Raw genomic sequence first — 14,830 nt, forward strand, 5'->3', positions numbered from 1 at the left:
TTGTAAATACATCCCTCCCTTCTGGTGTGGCCACACTTTTGGACTGATGTCCCACCCCTTACGGTTGTAATCATTTACCTTTTGGATATGGCTATGCCCCCAGAATGGCCATGACACAGTGTGTAATGACAGAACCCAATGATTTAGGTAAGAGACATAGGAGCTTCTCCAGGGCCAAGGTCATACCCCCACCACTCCACTCTGGGGGCACCAACAACAGGGGTTGCATCCCTCCCTAGAACAAACATCAATAGCCAACAGGGCCATGGTCAGGTTTGGCGTTAACCCGCAGACCAATCAGTGATAGCCAAGAGGGGTATTCTGTTAACTTACAGATCAATCAGTCATAACCAGCTGGTACAAACCGAGGCATTTCGTTAACATACAGACTATCCGTTTACTCATGGGGATTAGGCAATTTCCTTTTTTTCTAATATTCAATTCAAAATATGTTTATTCAAAAAACAAATCCATCAAACAAGCACAAAATACACACAAAAGAAATCATCAATAGGTTCTAAAAAATAAAAAAAATAAAGAAACTCTAGAATATAAAAATTCAGTGTGATGAGGGATAAAAGACAGGAACTGCACTCACTCGTGATAATGGAAGTACTGAAAAAGATCTATGCCAGGTAAAGGTTTTCTGAAAGGGGGAACCGTGTGGGGACGCTATTGGCAAAGAGTGTTCGTGAGCATAGAGTGGAGAGGAGAGTTGATTGCATACAGGATGTAAGGGGCAACCTTATTAATGCCCAGGGAAACATACTGGATAGTTTTGCGGACTATTACGAACACTTCTATGCTCAGTCCCCCGCACATAGGGAAAATGGCATAAAAGAGTATTTAGAGGGGCTTTGAGGCTTGGTACCCGTGTCCCCTGAATGGTAACATACAAGGCTATAATCAGCTGATATGATTCAAAGGGGGTGTGGGCGTTTGTTGTTCGCCCATCGAGCCTAAGCTTCTGGAATCATCTTCGGCTCCTCTCTCTCTCTCCTTCCTCCCTCACACTCAGGACATTGCCAAGAAGTCACACTTTCAGCTCTTTCTTCTCAAAGGAATTCTCCCTTTTCTCACTTTATCCCAGACGCTCAATGTTGTCCGAGCCCTGCTTCTCTCTAGGCTTGACTATTGCAATAGCCTCCTCCTGAATCTACCTTCTTCCACTCTGCGACCCTTCCAGCTTATCCAGAATAGGGCAGCGAGACTTATCCTTGGCCATAAACCCAGGGACCGTATCTCTCCTGCCCTAAAAAGTCTTCATTGACTCCCGGTTGCTGCACGGATCAAATTCAAATCCCTCTGCATCATCCACAAAGCTATCTGGGCTTGGAGACCACACTACCATCAGCTCTATCTTACTAAATACTCTCCCTCAAGGCCTCTTTGTTCCTCTGGCATAAATTCTTTGTGTGTTCTAATATCAAGACGCTTTCTCTATTATTGTTAAACACTCGGCCATTGCCGGCGCATGCAGTGGAAATTAATTTCCTGCTATCTGATCGCTGTACCGCTATGCTGTTTCTCACTGAGACTTAGCTCCAGGAAAGCTTGGCCCGGCTCTTGTCCTGGCTATCCCTGATGGATATAAGCTTGTTCATTTGGACCAGCCTGCTCCTATCTGTGCAGGCTATGCTGCTTGCTGAGATGTGTGATCTCCCCCACTTTCACTTGTCATGTTTTGATTCTTTATCGCCCCCCAGGTTCCCATGCTGGCCTACTTGAACCTTTAGTTGACCTCATAGCACATCTCCATGTTAAACACACTCATCTGATTGTGCTGGGTGATCTGAATTTGAAATTTCACCTCCCTAGGGTCTCTGCCCTTGATGTATTTTTTGCCAGCTTCTCTGATCTCGACTTCTATAAGCACGTTGTAGGGCCTACCCATAAAATGGGTAATACTCTTGATGTAGTATTGGCTAATAAAACTTGACTTACTTTTCTATCTGCAGAGCCCATGCTATGGACAGATCACTATTTGGTGACCTGCTCAATTTTTACAGTTCCAGGACAGCCTAAGATCATGCTGGCTAGAGTTTGGCAACGTGGCTGGCACAAGACCTTGCATCCTCTGTAAAAGCTAAGTGCGTGGCAGCTACGGCTCCCTCTCTGTCACTCTTGTCTACTGCGCTTCAGGCAGCGGCTGACGAGGTAGCTCCACTTCGGCTCACTCAACCTCGCACACTTCCTTCAGAGCTGTGGTTTTATCGGAACAGCTGAGGTCCACTCGACTGAAACTTAGACAAGCAGAGCGTAAATGCTGCATTGATCATGATCCTGTTTTTAAGACCCAGCATAAGGCTTGCTCAGCGACCTACTCGGCTGCCATCTTAGCGGAAAAGAAATCTTATATTGCCCAGAAAATCAAAACCTCTTTGTGTCAGCCCAGGGCCCTTTTTGCAGCTGTTAAATCAGTATCTTCTCCGATAAACTGTGCACCTAGTGTCAAGTCGACCCGGGAGCTCTGTGACTCTTTATCTCAGCTCTTCATTAGGAAGATTGAGATTATTCGTGCTAACATTTCAGATAGCCCTGTACTAGCGATTACTACATCTACTTCTGGCAATGTACCTTCTGACTATGTCATGGATACTATGCGATTGGGTTGGTCTTCCTTCCCTCTCTTCTCTGAGGAGTCGGTATTTAAGGCCATTCAACAGATCAAATCCAGCGCTCCATCTGATTTGGTGCCTTTGAGAGTTTTGAAGGAGATTTTGTTCGATCTTTTAGGGACGATCACGGAAGCCGTTAATATCTCCTGCCAGTTAGGATATATCCCGCCTAAGCTAAAAGCCTCTACGGTAATCCCCCTTCATTGGACCCTCCTTTACCATCTAATTTCCATCCTATTTCTCTTCTACCTACTCTTATTTTCTCCTCTTCTGTCTTCCTTTCTGGAGCTATCTGGTCTTGACCCGGCCCAGTCTGGCTTTCGGCCGGGCAGGGGCACTGAGAGCGTCCTGGTCTCTGTCCAAGATGATATGGCCAGGCTGGTAGACGCGAGGGAAGTCGGAGACCTGATTTTATTAGACCTATCAGAGGCCTTCGACACAGTGGACCATCCCACCCTGTTCTTCCGCCTGGCCCAGATCAGTATATCTGGTCAAGTACTAGCCTGGTTTTCTTCCTTCGTGGCTGATAGATCTCAATCTCTTCTGCTTCCTCCTTTCTCTTCTAATCGCTGTCACCTTAGTTGTGGTGTGCCCGAGGGCTTTGCTCTGTCCCCTATTCCCTTCAACATTTACATATGGGCTCTAGTGTGCTTCATTCTCTCCTTCAGCGTCAGGTGTTATTCCAATGCGGACGACACCCAGATCCTGATCCGTTTAGATCTGGATCAGGCCAAGGTGTTATCATGCCTTCATCAGTGCCTGACGGCCGTAGGGCAGTGAATGGGCCTAAACTGACTGAAGTTGAATGGGGACAAAACAGAGGGTGCTGGTGGTGGGTTCCCCTCCTGATCCTTCATTTTGGATTGCTTCTTCTCAGGGTTCGGGGGGCGCGCTTTCTCCATTGCTGCCGCTCAGCTGTGGAATAAACTTCCTTTGGCAATGAAGAAAATGCACAACCATCTGGTTTTTAGGAAAGCCCTAAAACAGATCTATTCTGTGCTTAGCTGCTGTTGGCCTATGGTTCTCTATTCCTGGGTTCTGTATTTTTCTCTTCAGCGCCATGATGCCTTTGGGTGACCGTGCACTATATAAGAACTCATAACATAACATAACATAACATTAAACGTTTTGCTAAACAGAGGGTAGGTGGTCAATCGCTTTCCTCAGCTGGCTCCCCCTCCTATGGAACAGCCTCCCCCTGGTCTGAGCCTTGAGCAGGACTTCCTTAAATTCCGGAAGCCCCTCAAGTCCTTCCTCTTCACCTCCTCCTTCCCTTCTTCTCTTCTCTGCTAATCCCACAGTTGCTGTGATTGGTGTCCGAGGCCCTTATGCATCCTCAGGGCCCCTGACCTCCCACACCCAATCGGCCCAGCTCCTGTCTTCCCACAGCACTTGCCTTGGAACACCCTCTGCCCTGGCGGATTGCACTTACTCCTAACGTGGCCCTTGGCCATGTAGCACTCAACAACCCAAGCACTTCATCTGAGGCTCACCTATGAGTCCGGACTCCCCAGCACTTACTCCCTCTGCCCTTTTCCTTGCTGCACTTGCACGTTCTGAATACTCAAAAGGCATAGTAGGTTTGTCCTCCCTCCTTTTCCCGCCACTGCTATTATTAATTACTGTGTTATGTACTATATTTCAATCCCTTGTTCCCCCCTGTGATGCTGGAAATGCATCGGAGGGACAGGGCCTCTGTATCCTTGTCCTTTACTGCTTTTTATCGTGTGTTCTGTCATGTTTTCCGCGCATGAGTTCATGTGTGACTCCTGGCGGTGCAGCTCTCTCTCTTTTGGTTTGGTGAACGGACCCGTGGGATACCCTTATGGCACCCAAGGGTGGAGGTACAACCCTGTGCCCATAGTGTATGTTTTGGGCACCTGTGGGTGGCCCGCAGAGCAGGGTATGGGCTGGTGGCAGCTCCATGCTGAATTTGACAGGTGCGCAGAGTATCCTCCATTTTGGGATACCCCGGCCCTGCCATTGGGATCAGTTGATTCCTGATGGGAAACAAGATGGCCTCTGTGGCCTCTTGCTTTCTATTACCTATTACCTTGTTTTCCCAAAGTCCTGGGAAGCCCGGACTCTGTCCCTTCCCCCTGACTGGCTGTTGGGTGGAAGTGCCATATATGATGTTGTTGTGAAGGTCTGGCCAGACTAGCTGGAGCCTTCCCAGTGATGTATGTTGTGGGTACCTCCTGTGGGTGGGACCCGGGTGAATAGAGTGTGTGACGAATATGCATTCTGTGTTGTGGATGTCTAGTATCTGGTGGTTGACACAATGACTGAGACAGCCCTGCCCGAAACCGGTATGAATGCAGTTGGGAGTGTTGAATGGCTCGGTACTTGTCCCAATACACATAACTTGTTGTGAGTGTCTGGAGAGAAGTGAATGGCCTGAATACCTCGTGTGCCTGATTGGCTGCCTGCCTGCATGAATGCCCTTAGTCGTGATTGGATGCTTGAGTGTGACCCAGCGGAATGAATGGGAGATCAACAGTATATCTGGGGACCTCTCACTGCTAGGAATCATGTTATGAAGCTGAAGTCCACTACGACGAGTAACTGGAGTAACTGAAGCTTGACCTTGAAGCCCCGCTGGACGAGAAGAAGTGCTGTTGCTCTCCTTTACAATCTGAAAGCTGCTGTGTCTCCAAGGACTGACCCAGAGAGGACCTGGTAAGGCGCCCTCTTCCCGAGCTACGAGGGACCATCGTGCACAGCTGATCTTTGCCAACGCTCCCTGGTAGACAGACCTTTGACAGGCTGCCGACCCGAGATGGGGACTGCCGCGGAATCTCAAAGAGAAGCACCCGGACTGTTGTCCGCCACTGTCGACGACCGCCGTCACCGACCGGAGCCGCCGTGCTCCCGTTTGCCTAAGAACTTCAATTGATCATCGGATGCTCTCGTCTGCATCGTCGCCCGCTTTATCCCGCTGGAGAAGGCCCGACCGTCGACGCTCTGAGGGGCATCCGCCGGTGGGTTTCCCGCCACCTAAAGACCACAGAGACGCCGACGACTTGACACCCTTGCTGGGCCACAGTTCTTCATCATCTCTTTGCGGTCCAGAACTATCGTCACTGAGGTGCCCCGCACGCCTCTTCCTTGCAGGACGCCAATGCTTTGTCGTCGACGAGCACCGCTAGGAACGAAGCTGCCACTTCACCGCCGTAGTTCAACCTGTTCGCCGTTGGACATGCGACGACCCGTGACTCCTGCTTTAAAGGGAGGGCACTTAAGAAGGGCCGTCGATTCTCCGACACCGAACGCCGAGTTCCTCGACGCCTCTCGACCATCCGTGGCTCCTGCTTTAAAGGGAGTCACTCAAGAAGGATGGGTCGACGCATCTTCGGAGAACTCTACTCCACCAGGTACATTGGGGGGGGGGTAAAACCTTAATAGGAGGAAATACGACTATTGAACAATATATGGACTGGGCTTGTGCTATATCTTTATTTACCAGTTGCCCAGGTGGGGGGATCTCCACACAGAACTGTGCCTAGCGGTAGGGGTCAGCATTCTGCCTATTGTTTCAACCATCTTGCGTTCCTTCCTATCTCTATTGCTGGTTTCCTCGTTATTGATCTGTGTGACATTTTAACCGTACAGTTGATGCACTTTAATGAGATTTGATAACATTGGTGGTACCACTTTAGAATTGTATATATTTATCATTATTGACTTCCGAGTACAAAGTGCGTTATTGTGATCGTGTACATACCTTTGAATATTAATTATATAAAGACTGTTTTCAGTAATACAGTGTGTGGACATTCCTTTGTGGGGGTTCTGGGACTACACTGTACTTAAGAACCAGCCTGCATCACCTCCTGAGAAGCTAGGCCTTGATTGCTCGACTACGTTACCAATAATAGAGAATCTTGGCTGGGGTCCTCTGTGCCTCTCCTCTACCATATAGAGAGCGGAAGTACAGACACCCCCTACCAGTCTTTACACCCCCCACTCGCCCTGTGGGCGCTTTGAAACAGTATTCTACTTGCTGTATAAGAACCTTACAAACAAACAATAAATACAATAAATAAATAAGCAAGCAAGCAATCACTCTACGCTTCAATACACTGTAATACACTATTCCGCTATCCAGGACTTCAGCGCAAACCTTGCACAACTTAGATGCTGTGGTCAGAGCAAGAGATCATGCACTGATATGGTGCCCAAGGGTCGCTCCAGTTTTTAATCGCCTGGTGTTATCTCAGTGAGAGATTATCAGCGATCAACTGTGTATCCCTATCGGTTTCAAGCCTACCATTCAACACCTGTTGGGAGGGCTATTAACCAGAAGGGGTTTGCATATGGGCGTGGGCGGTCGCTCCCACAGAGTGCATTTGATTGCTGCGTTCAAGTATGCAAGTAAGATTTGCATGTGAATTTAAAATGTCTTCAAAAACGTAAGCCACAGCTGGTTTTGGCTGTACACAAGTTGAAAATGAATTTCAAAAACTGGTTAAAGGGTCACAGGTTCTTGATGATGATTAAAGATGCGGGAAAGATGCTGGCTTGCTTATCTAGCAGAGATGCCAATTCATTCTGGCACCTAATTAAATCAGGGGTGATAGACCATTCTCTCCAGATTCAGCCTTTGAGTGAAGACACATGGATACTTCATTTTACGAATTTGTACATAAGGGAGAATGTGCATGTTGTAGACATACATGATGGCCCCAGATGCAGATGGGTGGAGGAAATCGATTTGGATATAGAGCAAGTTTCTAACTTAATAAGTTGTCATAAGAAATCGAAGGCCCCGGTCCCAGAAAGGCTATCTAATCTGACTCTCAAATCAGATGTGAATCGCTGGTCCAAGGTTATGCTGTGTATTTGAAAACATTACAATAACTCAAATGATACAGACTTCTTGGAAGGCAGCAGTGTTGATTTGGATTTTTAAGGGGGAGGGATAGATTTTTGCCATCTAATTACAGACCAATCTTATTATTGGATTCCACAAATAAGATTTTTGCTAATATATTTTTGATGGAATTACAAGATTGGGCAGCTAATTCTGGCTGCCATGATTTATATCGGTGCAGATTTATGTGGGGATGGTCCTCAGCTTCACTGTTACATTGTTAGATAAACAGTCAAGGGTTCAGGAAAGATCGACTTACCTGGCATTGCTTGACATATCTAAAGCTTGCGACTGTGTTGACCGAGCAAAGCTATGAAAGAAAATGCTGTTTTACGGGTGCCCCTCTGCTCTGGTTAGTATATTAATAGCATTACATCAAGATACTAAAATTAAGATCAGGTTAAATAGACAAGGAGGCTGTATGAAGTGGGTCAACAATAAATGTGGATTCTGTCAGGGCTGTGTCCATGTTCCCTTTCTATTTAGCCTGTACATCTGTGATATGATCCTTTGTTGGGAAAAGGTCTGGACAAATCCCCATCTATAGGTCAAATTAGGGTACATTACCTAAATTACACAGATGATATGATCATCTGCGATTTGACACCAATAGGCCTGCAGAGATCACTGGAATGCCTAAATTCACATTTGCTCAATCTAGACCTTCACCTGAACATTGAGAAATCAAACATTTTATTACTTAATGAAGAAAAATCTAAGAGGAAAACTTTTACTTGGAAGGTAGAGGGTCAGATTTTTAGAAGTAGTTGAATGTTTTAAGTATCTCAGAAATTATAGTTATGCAAGTGGAAAATCATTACTATATATTAGAACATCATTTTTAGCAGCTGCTGTTCAGTTATGGCACTTTACATTTTAAATTTGGTCGCTATTATGTTTTGGCGGTTTTAAAGTTTTATAAGCACAAATTACTCCCACGTGTAATCTTTGGGGTTGAGACACAACATGAAGGTACAGCTTGGAAAAAATTGGAAGCAGTGGCTTGGAGGAAAGTACTCTCCCTGCCCAAGTCGGTCCCTAAGGCTGGACTCAGACACGAAATGGGCTTCCTTTATCTCCAAGCGCAGGTCGATTGGAGGGTTTTACAGATCTATGAACGAATACTTTCCCCTCCACAGGCTTACGTATACATTAAACTGTATGAAGTAATGTTAAAGGAATCTAGCCGCGTCTTGACGACCTGGAGGGATAATTGTGACAAACTTCTTGGGAAGAAAAATTCCTCAGCCCAAGAAAAACAAAACAAAAGCTGTTTAATAGGAATTGGATGTTAAACAGGGAGGCTTTATTAACGTACAGCTGTTTTGATGATCATTTGTATTGGTTGAATAAAGGGCATAATGTTTTAGCACCTTATTTATTGAAGCGCCCATCAGGTGACTTTTGAGAATTAAATTGAATTTATACCCAACAAATGATGGCTTAGGAGCTAGACTTTAAACTCCAAAAGATAGAAGGCTCTGTCGCTTTTGTTCTGTGAATATTGAGACACTAAAAAAACATATGTAGTGAATTCCCTGGTTTTGCCGTATGTCGCTAAACAAATTAGAAAGATTTAGGCATAATTCGCTTGGGGCCTTGCCTATCTGGCTATGGATCCGTATTTTGAATACCACTGAGGTATCAATATTGATTGCTGTGCTGGAGTTTCTTAATGCGATTTTAGGACTGTAATTGTAAAAAGTTGCTGACTGTACTGCATTGCGACGATTTGTAAAGTGATATTGATTTTATTATAATGTGATTTTATGTCCAATTGTCTTACAGCATTGTATTATGTTGATATGTTATTCATTTGGTTGTTGATTTTCTATATGTGTGAAAAGTTTTGGTTAGAAACTATATTGCACAATACATAAACAAATATTCACGAGAATATAGGCATCAAAGTTAGAGGTTGGCCTCCCCAGGCTGATTCACCCAGACCAGAGACGTTTATTCATAATAGGCAAGATTCAGGTAACTTGCGGAAGGCCCTCCATACACTGAACGCAGCACAGGTGAAGCGGGGTGGAGCCCTGATCCTTTCCCTTGACTCCGAAAAGGAATATGATGGTGTCAACTGGTCCTTTATGAAGGGGGTTCTGGGGAAAATCAGTATGGGTACGATGAATGAATCTCAGCCTTCTAATCTTCCCCAAGGGCCAGAGTGGTAGTGAATGGAGGAACGTCAAGGTTGTTGTTGTTAAGTAGGGGCACCAGGCAAAGCTGCTCCCCGTCACCCTTGCTATCCGCGCTGGTGATGGAGCTGTGGGTAATTGGACTGAGAGGCAAGTAGGAAATCACAGGGGTTGAACTGGGAGGTCAGAGGTATAAGGTGAGCCTCTTTGAGGGTAAAGCTCTGCTTTATCTCACAAACCTGTGCACTTCGGTTCCTGCCTTGCTCCGTGGAATCGAGGAGTATAGTGCACTGTCAGGGTTCAAGGTTAACCTGGATAAATTGTTGGCATTCCTGGCCGGGAATTGGAGTCAGATGAATAGGGAATTTAGGAGGGATAATGAATTCAGGATACAGCCGGAGGGGTTCTGATATCTCTGGATCAAAATTACAAGGGACACTAATGATTTGTTTGATAAGAACTATCTCCCTATGGGGTAAGACACAGTCAGATCTGCAACGCTGGGGACGGCTCAATCTCTCATGGATGGAGCGTTCAAATTGTGTCAAGATGATCATCCTCCCCAAGCTGCTGTTCTTGTTTCACATGCTCCCAACAGTGGTCCGGACTCCCTTTTTTGCAAACATTCAGACAGCTCTTTTCCGTTTTCTCAGGGCAGGAGCGAAAGCTAGGGTGCCCTACAGAAAGCTGGTCCTATCAAAAGATGATGAAGGGGTGGGATTCCTGGACCTCGCAGCATATTATAAAGTGCGCAACTGATAATCATGGACAATTTATATCCCAGCTCAAGGAAACAGTGGGTTCACATGGACTATACAGTCTTTGCACCGATCACATTCATGGGTTCCACAGAAGGCGATCCCCTGACGGGTGTTGACGTATTCCCATACTAGAAGTGCTCTGGTCGATATGGCAAGAAAATAGCACCACGTGCTGGCTCTCGACATGGCCTTTGCCCCTTTGTTGTATCTGGGCACCACCCTGAGAAAGTTGATTGTTGACTGATTATGGTTCCAATCCCGGTACGAAGCAGGCCTATCAAGGGGGGGCAGATATGGGGGAGGATAGATTTGTGTCCCTATATCCAGCCCTACAGGTAAGGGGTGTATAGGCCACTTTTAATCCCTATAAATAGGCAAATACTCTCAGAAAATAAAAATAGGAAGTAAAAATACTCCCAACAAAAATTGGGAAAGTCACATATGCCATGTGCCCCTGTTTTCACTCACACAGCTCCATGGATATGTTTGGACCAGCAGTGCACATAGTAGCACACAAAGAATCTGCTATCATTGCTGCATTACGAAAGAAGTAAACATGTATCTTTTAATCTGTATGCATAACGAGGTGCAAAGAAATAATTATTACAAAAGCATTTCTGTTTCGCAGTTAAAACATTTTTACTCGCTTATAAAATACTCCCATTGGGAATTGGACTTACATTTTTACTCCCTAAAAAATCATTTTACTCACAATTTAAAAAAATAGATAGTACAATATTCCCACTTCAAAATCTTATCTGGAGCACTGTCTAGACTGACTGGAATATAGGTAGGCTTGAGGTTTTTCTGTACTTCCTATAAGAAGATACTATCGCAGGATACTAACTCGAAGGGTCAGATCGCCAAATTATACGGGGAGTTAAGTCGTATTGACCCATTTGATATCCTGCCAAGAAGGGCAAAATGGGTCAAAGATCTAAATACAGATTTAAATGACCAGTTGTGGACCAGGAACTGTAAGAGGGTAAAGTTGTCAACACTATCTTTGCAGTATACAATGCAGCCAATCAAATTAATACATCATTGCCATTATCCCCCGGCTGCTTTGGCCAGAATATATCCAGGGGCCGACTTGCGCTGCTCCCGCTGTATGCAGCCACACAGCGAATAGAATCATATGTAGTGGGGTTGCTCTCACATACAGAGGTACTAGACATAGGTTCTGGACTGGCTTAAAGATTTGGATAGGATACAGGGGACACTGTTGCCATAGTTACTGTTGTTTGGGTGTATGCGGAGGACGAGGTGCCAGAGGAGGAAGGCCACATGGTGCAAACCATGCTAGTGGCAGCGAGAAGCTGCATTGCGCAGCACTGGAAACGAGGGGACATCCCCACCGAAAAAGATTAGGTGCAGAAAGTGGATGAAGCGCCCACGAACAAAGAGGGAGCGTGGCTTCTATTTTTCACCAAATATGGACATTAAACTGCCATGGGAGAGCTATGATATTGAACATGAATTTGGGTGTTGTAACAGGGTTACAAGTGGTTTTGTCAGCAATGCATAGGGGTGGGAAGGGGGATACAAATTGACAAGAGCCATATGTTATTGGATAGTAAAATGACAATAAATCTGATTTAAAAAAATTATTCAATCTTGGTTCATAAAATCAATTATATACTAAGTAAATATGCAATTACTTGATCTACACACTTCAGCTCACAATACACTTTTAAGCACAGCTTTTCTCATATACATAGTTTTCTTTGAAAAGGTCAAAAGGGCACAGGCCACATATGGCGAATCAGGTGAAAGAAGAAAAAATAAAGCTGGACGACAATGTCTAAAATTAAAATATGTGAGCACAGGGAGGATAGTTACATTTCTCTAGCATCCCTGCACAGTGGACAACTCGAGGTGTCTAGGAATCATTTCCAACTAACAGTATCCTTTCCTAACAGGAGACACTTAAATCGAGCTCGAGTGATCAGCCAACGATCAGCTTTTGTACAAGTCAAAGTAAGATAAAGCTGCATGGAATCTACCTGACTGATAGTTGCATGCAATCTATTAGCATTAACACGCACTTCTTCAAGCTCACGTCGCTCTTTAGCTGCAAAAACAAAAGAGCTCCTGTAAAGATTTTTGTGTGCAATGGGCAATAGCTTACATGAAGGAAAAAGTGCTGATGCATTCAAATGTGAGGAATATTTACTTTTAGAAGAAATCCAGGGAATTTTGTACCAATCTTACCTGGCTAATAGAGCCTTAATAATAAAATGATTTAAGCCTGCATTAGTGTTTGACCATAAACGCAGTCAATGAAGAATCGGGGCAAGACACCAACCATTCTCCAGAAATCCCACTCCCAATTCATTGTGGACTGCAAAGTTAGACAGCTGACCCTGGAAGTCCCATTAGTCGCTTGAAAAATATTTTTTCCAGGGTCTGTAGATCCACTGGGTTTGCATAACCCCAGAGAGATGTCCCTTAAATAAATGCTGCCTTTGTCTTGGTCTCATAAATCATGCCAAGGGGTTGACCTTGGCACATGGCAATAAAGTGAAAAAGCCCCCCCCCACCCCCAAGATTGGCCCATCTTAAAGTTTTGCTTGCATAAGTGGCAGAACACAGTTACTGCAGAAGAAAAACAAATACCCAAATAATCAAATTCCTGGACCCTGGGGAGCACTGCCCCATTACATATCATGAGGTTCATTTTCACCACCTTTTTGCCCTTTATGCACGCCTCACAGCAGACTTCATGGTGTTAATCTTAAGGCCCAGGTCATTTATGAATGCTGAGTAGGCCTAAATCCGCTTTTGAAGGGCATTGGGGGTTCGGGTAATAAGAAGTGTGTCATTGGCATAGGCCAGAATAGGAAAGGTCCTACCACACAGTCAGCCTGAGAGTCCACCAGAGCATCATACAAACCATTAGAATACAAGGTAAAAAGAACCAGTGCCAAAACACAGTCCTGACGATCCCCCAGGTTGACAATCAGTACATTGTCCTTCCTCTCCATATCGCACACAGGGCTGATTCCCACTGTGGATTACCCGTAACACAGACAGAATCTGACATGGGCAGTTCAAGGATACGAGGACAGCCCAGAGACTAGCCCTGTTCACTTGATCAAAGGGTATGATCAGGTCCATGAATGCAAGGGAACTTGCTTCTCCCTTGATAAAAACAGAATGTGCCACAATAAGGTACAAATCAGAGCCTGGCCAACAGTACCCACACCCGGTCTAAACCCAAATTGTATCTCCGAGAGAATCAATTTATCGGAAATACAGGCCTCAAGATGCCCCAATAAGACTCTCACGTACATTTTAAAGGAGGTGTCAAGCAATGAAATTGGCCTGTACGAAAGCGGGTTTGCAGGTCCACCTTTTTAGAAATTGGTAAAATGATAGCCAACTTCCAATAAAGGGGATATTGGCCAGACTTCAGAAAATAACATTAACAGTGGGGCCCAAAGATCAGTAAGATCTTGATAAGGGTTGGCCGGGATTACATCTGGTCCTGGCGCTCAATTACGCTGGTGATTTCCAAATGCTGTTGAGACCTCATTAAGCGTAAAGATCAGAGATGAAGTAACCTCTGTTCTATCATTTGGATTACTGGGGCCGTGGAATAGAGTAGAACAATTTTCGACCCAGGCCTTAGCATCCACGCGAGATCCCAATGCCCTTTTGGTTCTCTTACAAGCAGGTCCATCGTCACAAATTCCCCAAATGTCTTGAAATCTTAAGAGAAGACAGCCTCTAGCAATTCACCACATGCCCTTGCACACTCAAGTACCCTGAGAGCCTCGGACTCATTCGAGAATGGTCAGTACAAGGATCCCCCATCACTTCAAACCCCTGGATCCGGTTCCAAAACTGTACCGATAAACAAAAGTAGTCAATTGTGGAGGATCCTTGCTGATTCCTCAAGGTTGTATGGCCAGGGATATCTTGGGGAATGTGACAATTACGCATGCCCCACACTATGAGCCAAGAAGAAAATTGAAGTCCTTTTGCACAGTCCCTAGGATCGATCCTGCATCCAGGATTGAGAGAGTTTGAGGACCAAGTCGTCTTGATCATAAAGTGAGACCGTCAGAACACCATCACCTATCCCCCCCAACAAAAGTGCAATATTAGGCTTTGCCTTAGGTAATACTTTGTCCTCCATAAACACTTCAAAATTAAGCAAATTGTTCAAGTCAACCTTATGCAGACTATTATAAAAATGTTAAATTACCACAGAGTCGCCATTACACATGGACAACATGAACATTTGTAAATAATCGAGCTTAGTATCAAAAACCACCACCCTGCAATCAATCAAGGCGTTTATCAATATTTATAAATTTCCAAAGCATATCCTTCTGGTATTCTTACTATCCGGAATAACATAAGATACATTACCATCCAAAAGGGGTGCCTCAAAAGCCCATGTTTTCTGATGAAGGATTATCTCATATT

General features: G+C 45.0%; 1 protein-coding gene across 3 annotated transcripts in view; it reads right to left on the reverse strand.

Annotated features, from left to right (window-relative positions):
• The window catches only part of AXDND1 (axonemal dynein light chain domain containing 1), an 871,721-nt gene that overhangs the window by 50,723 nt on the left and 806,168 nt on the right, over window positions 1-14,830 (reverse strand). The window lies entirely within an intron of this gene.

The sequence above is a fragment of the Ambystoma mexicanum genome, chromosome 1q (genome assembly GCF_040938575.1).
Source record: "Ambystoma mexicanum isolate Mex_15411 chromosome 1q, UKY_AmexF1_1, whole genome shotgun sequence".
Lineage (NCBI taxonomy): Eukaryota > Metazoa > Chordata > Amphibia > Caudata > Ambystomatidae > Ambystoma > Ambystoma mexicanum.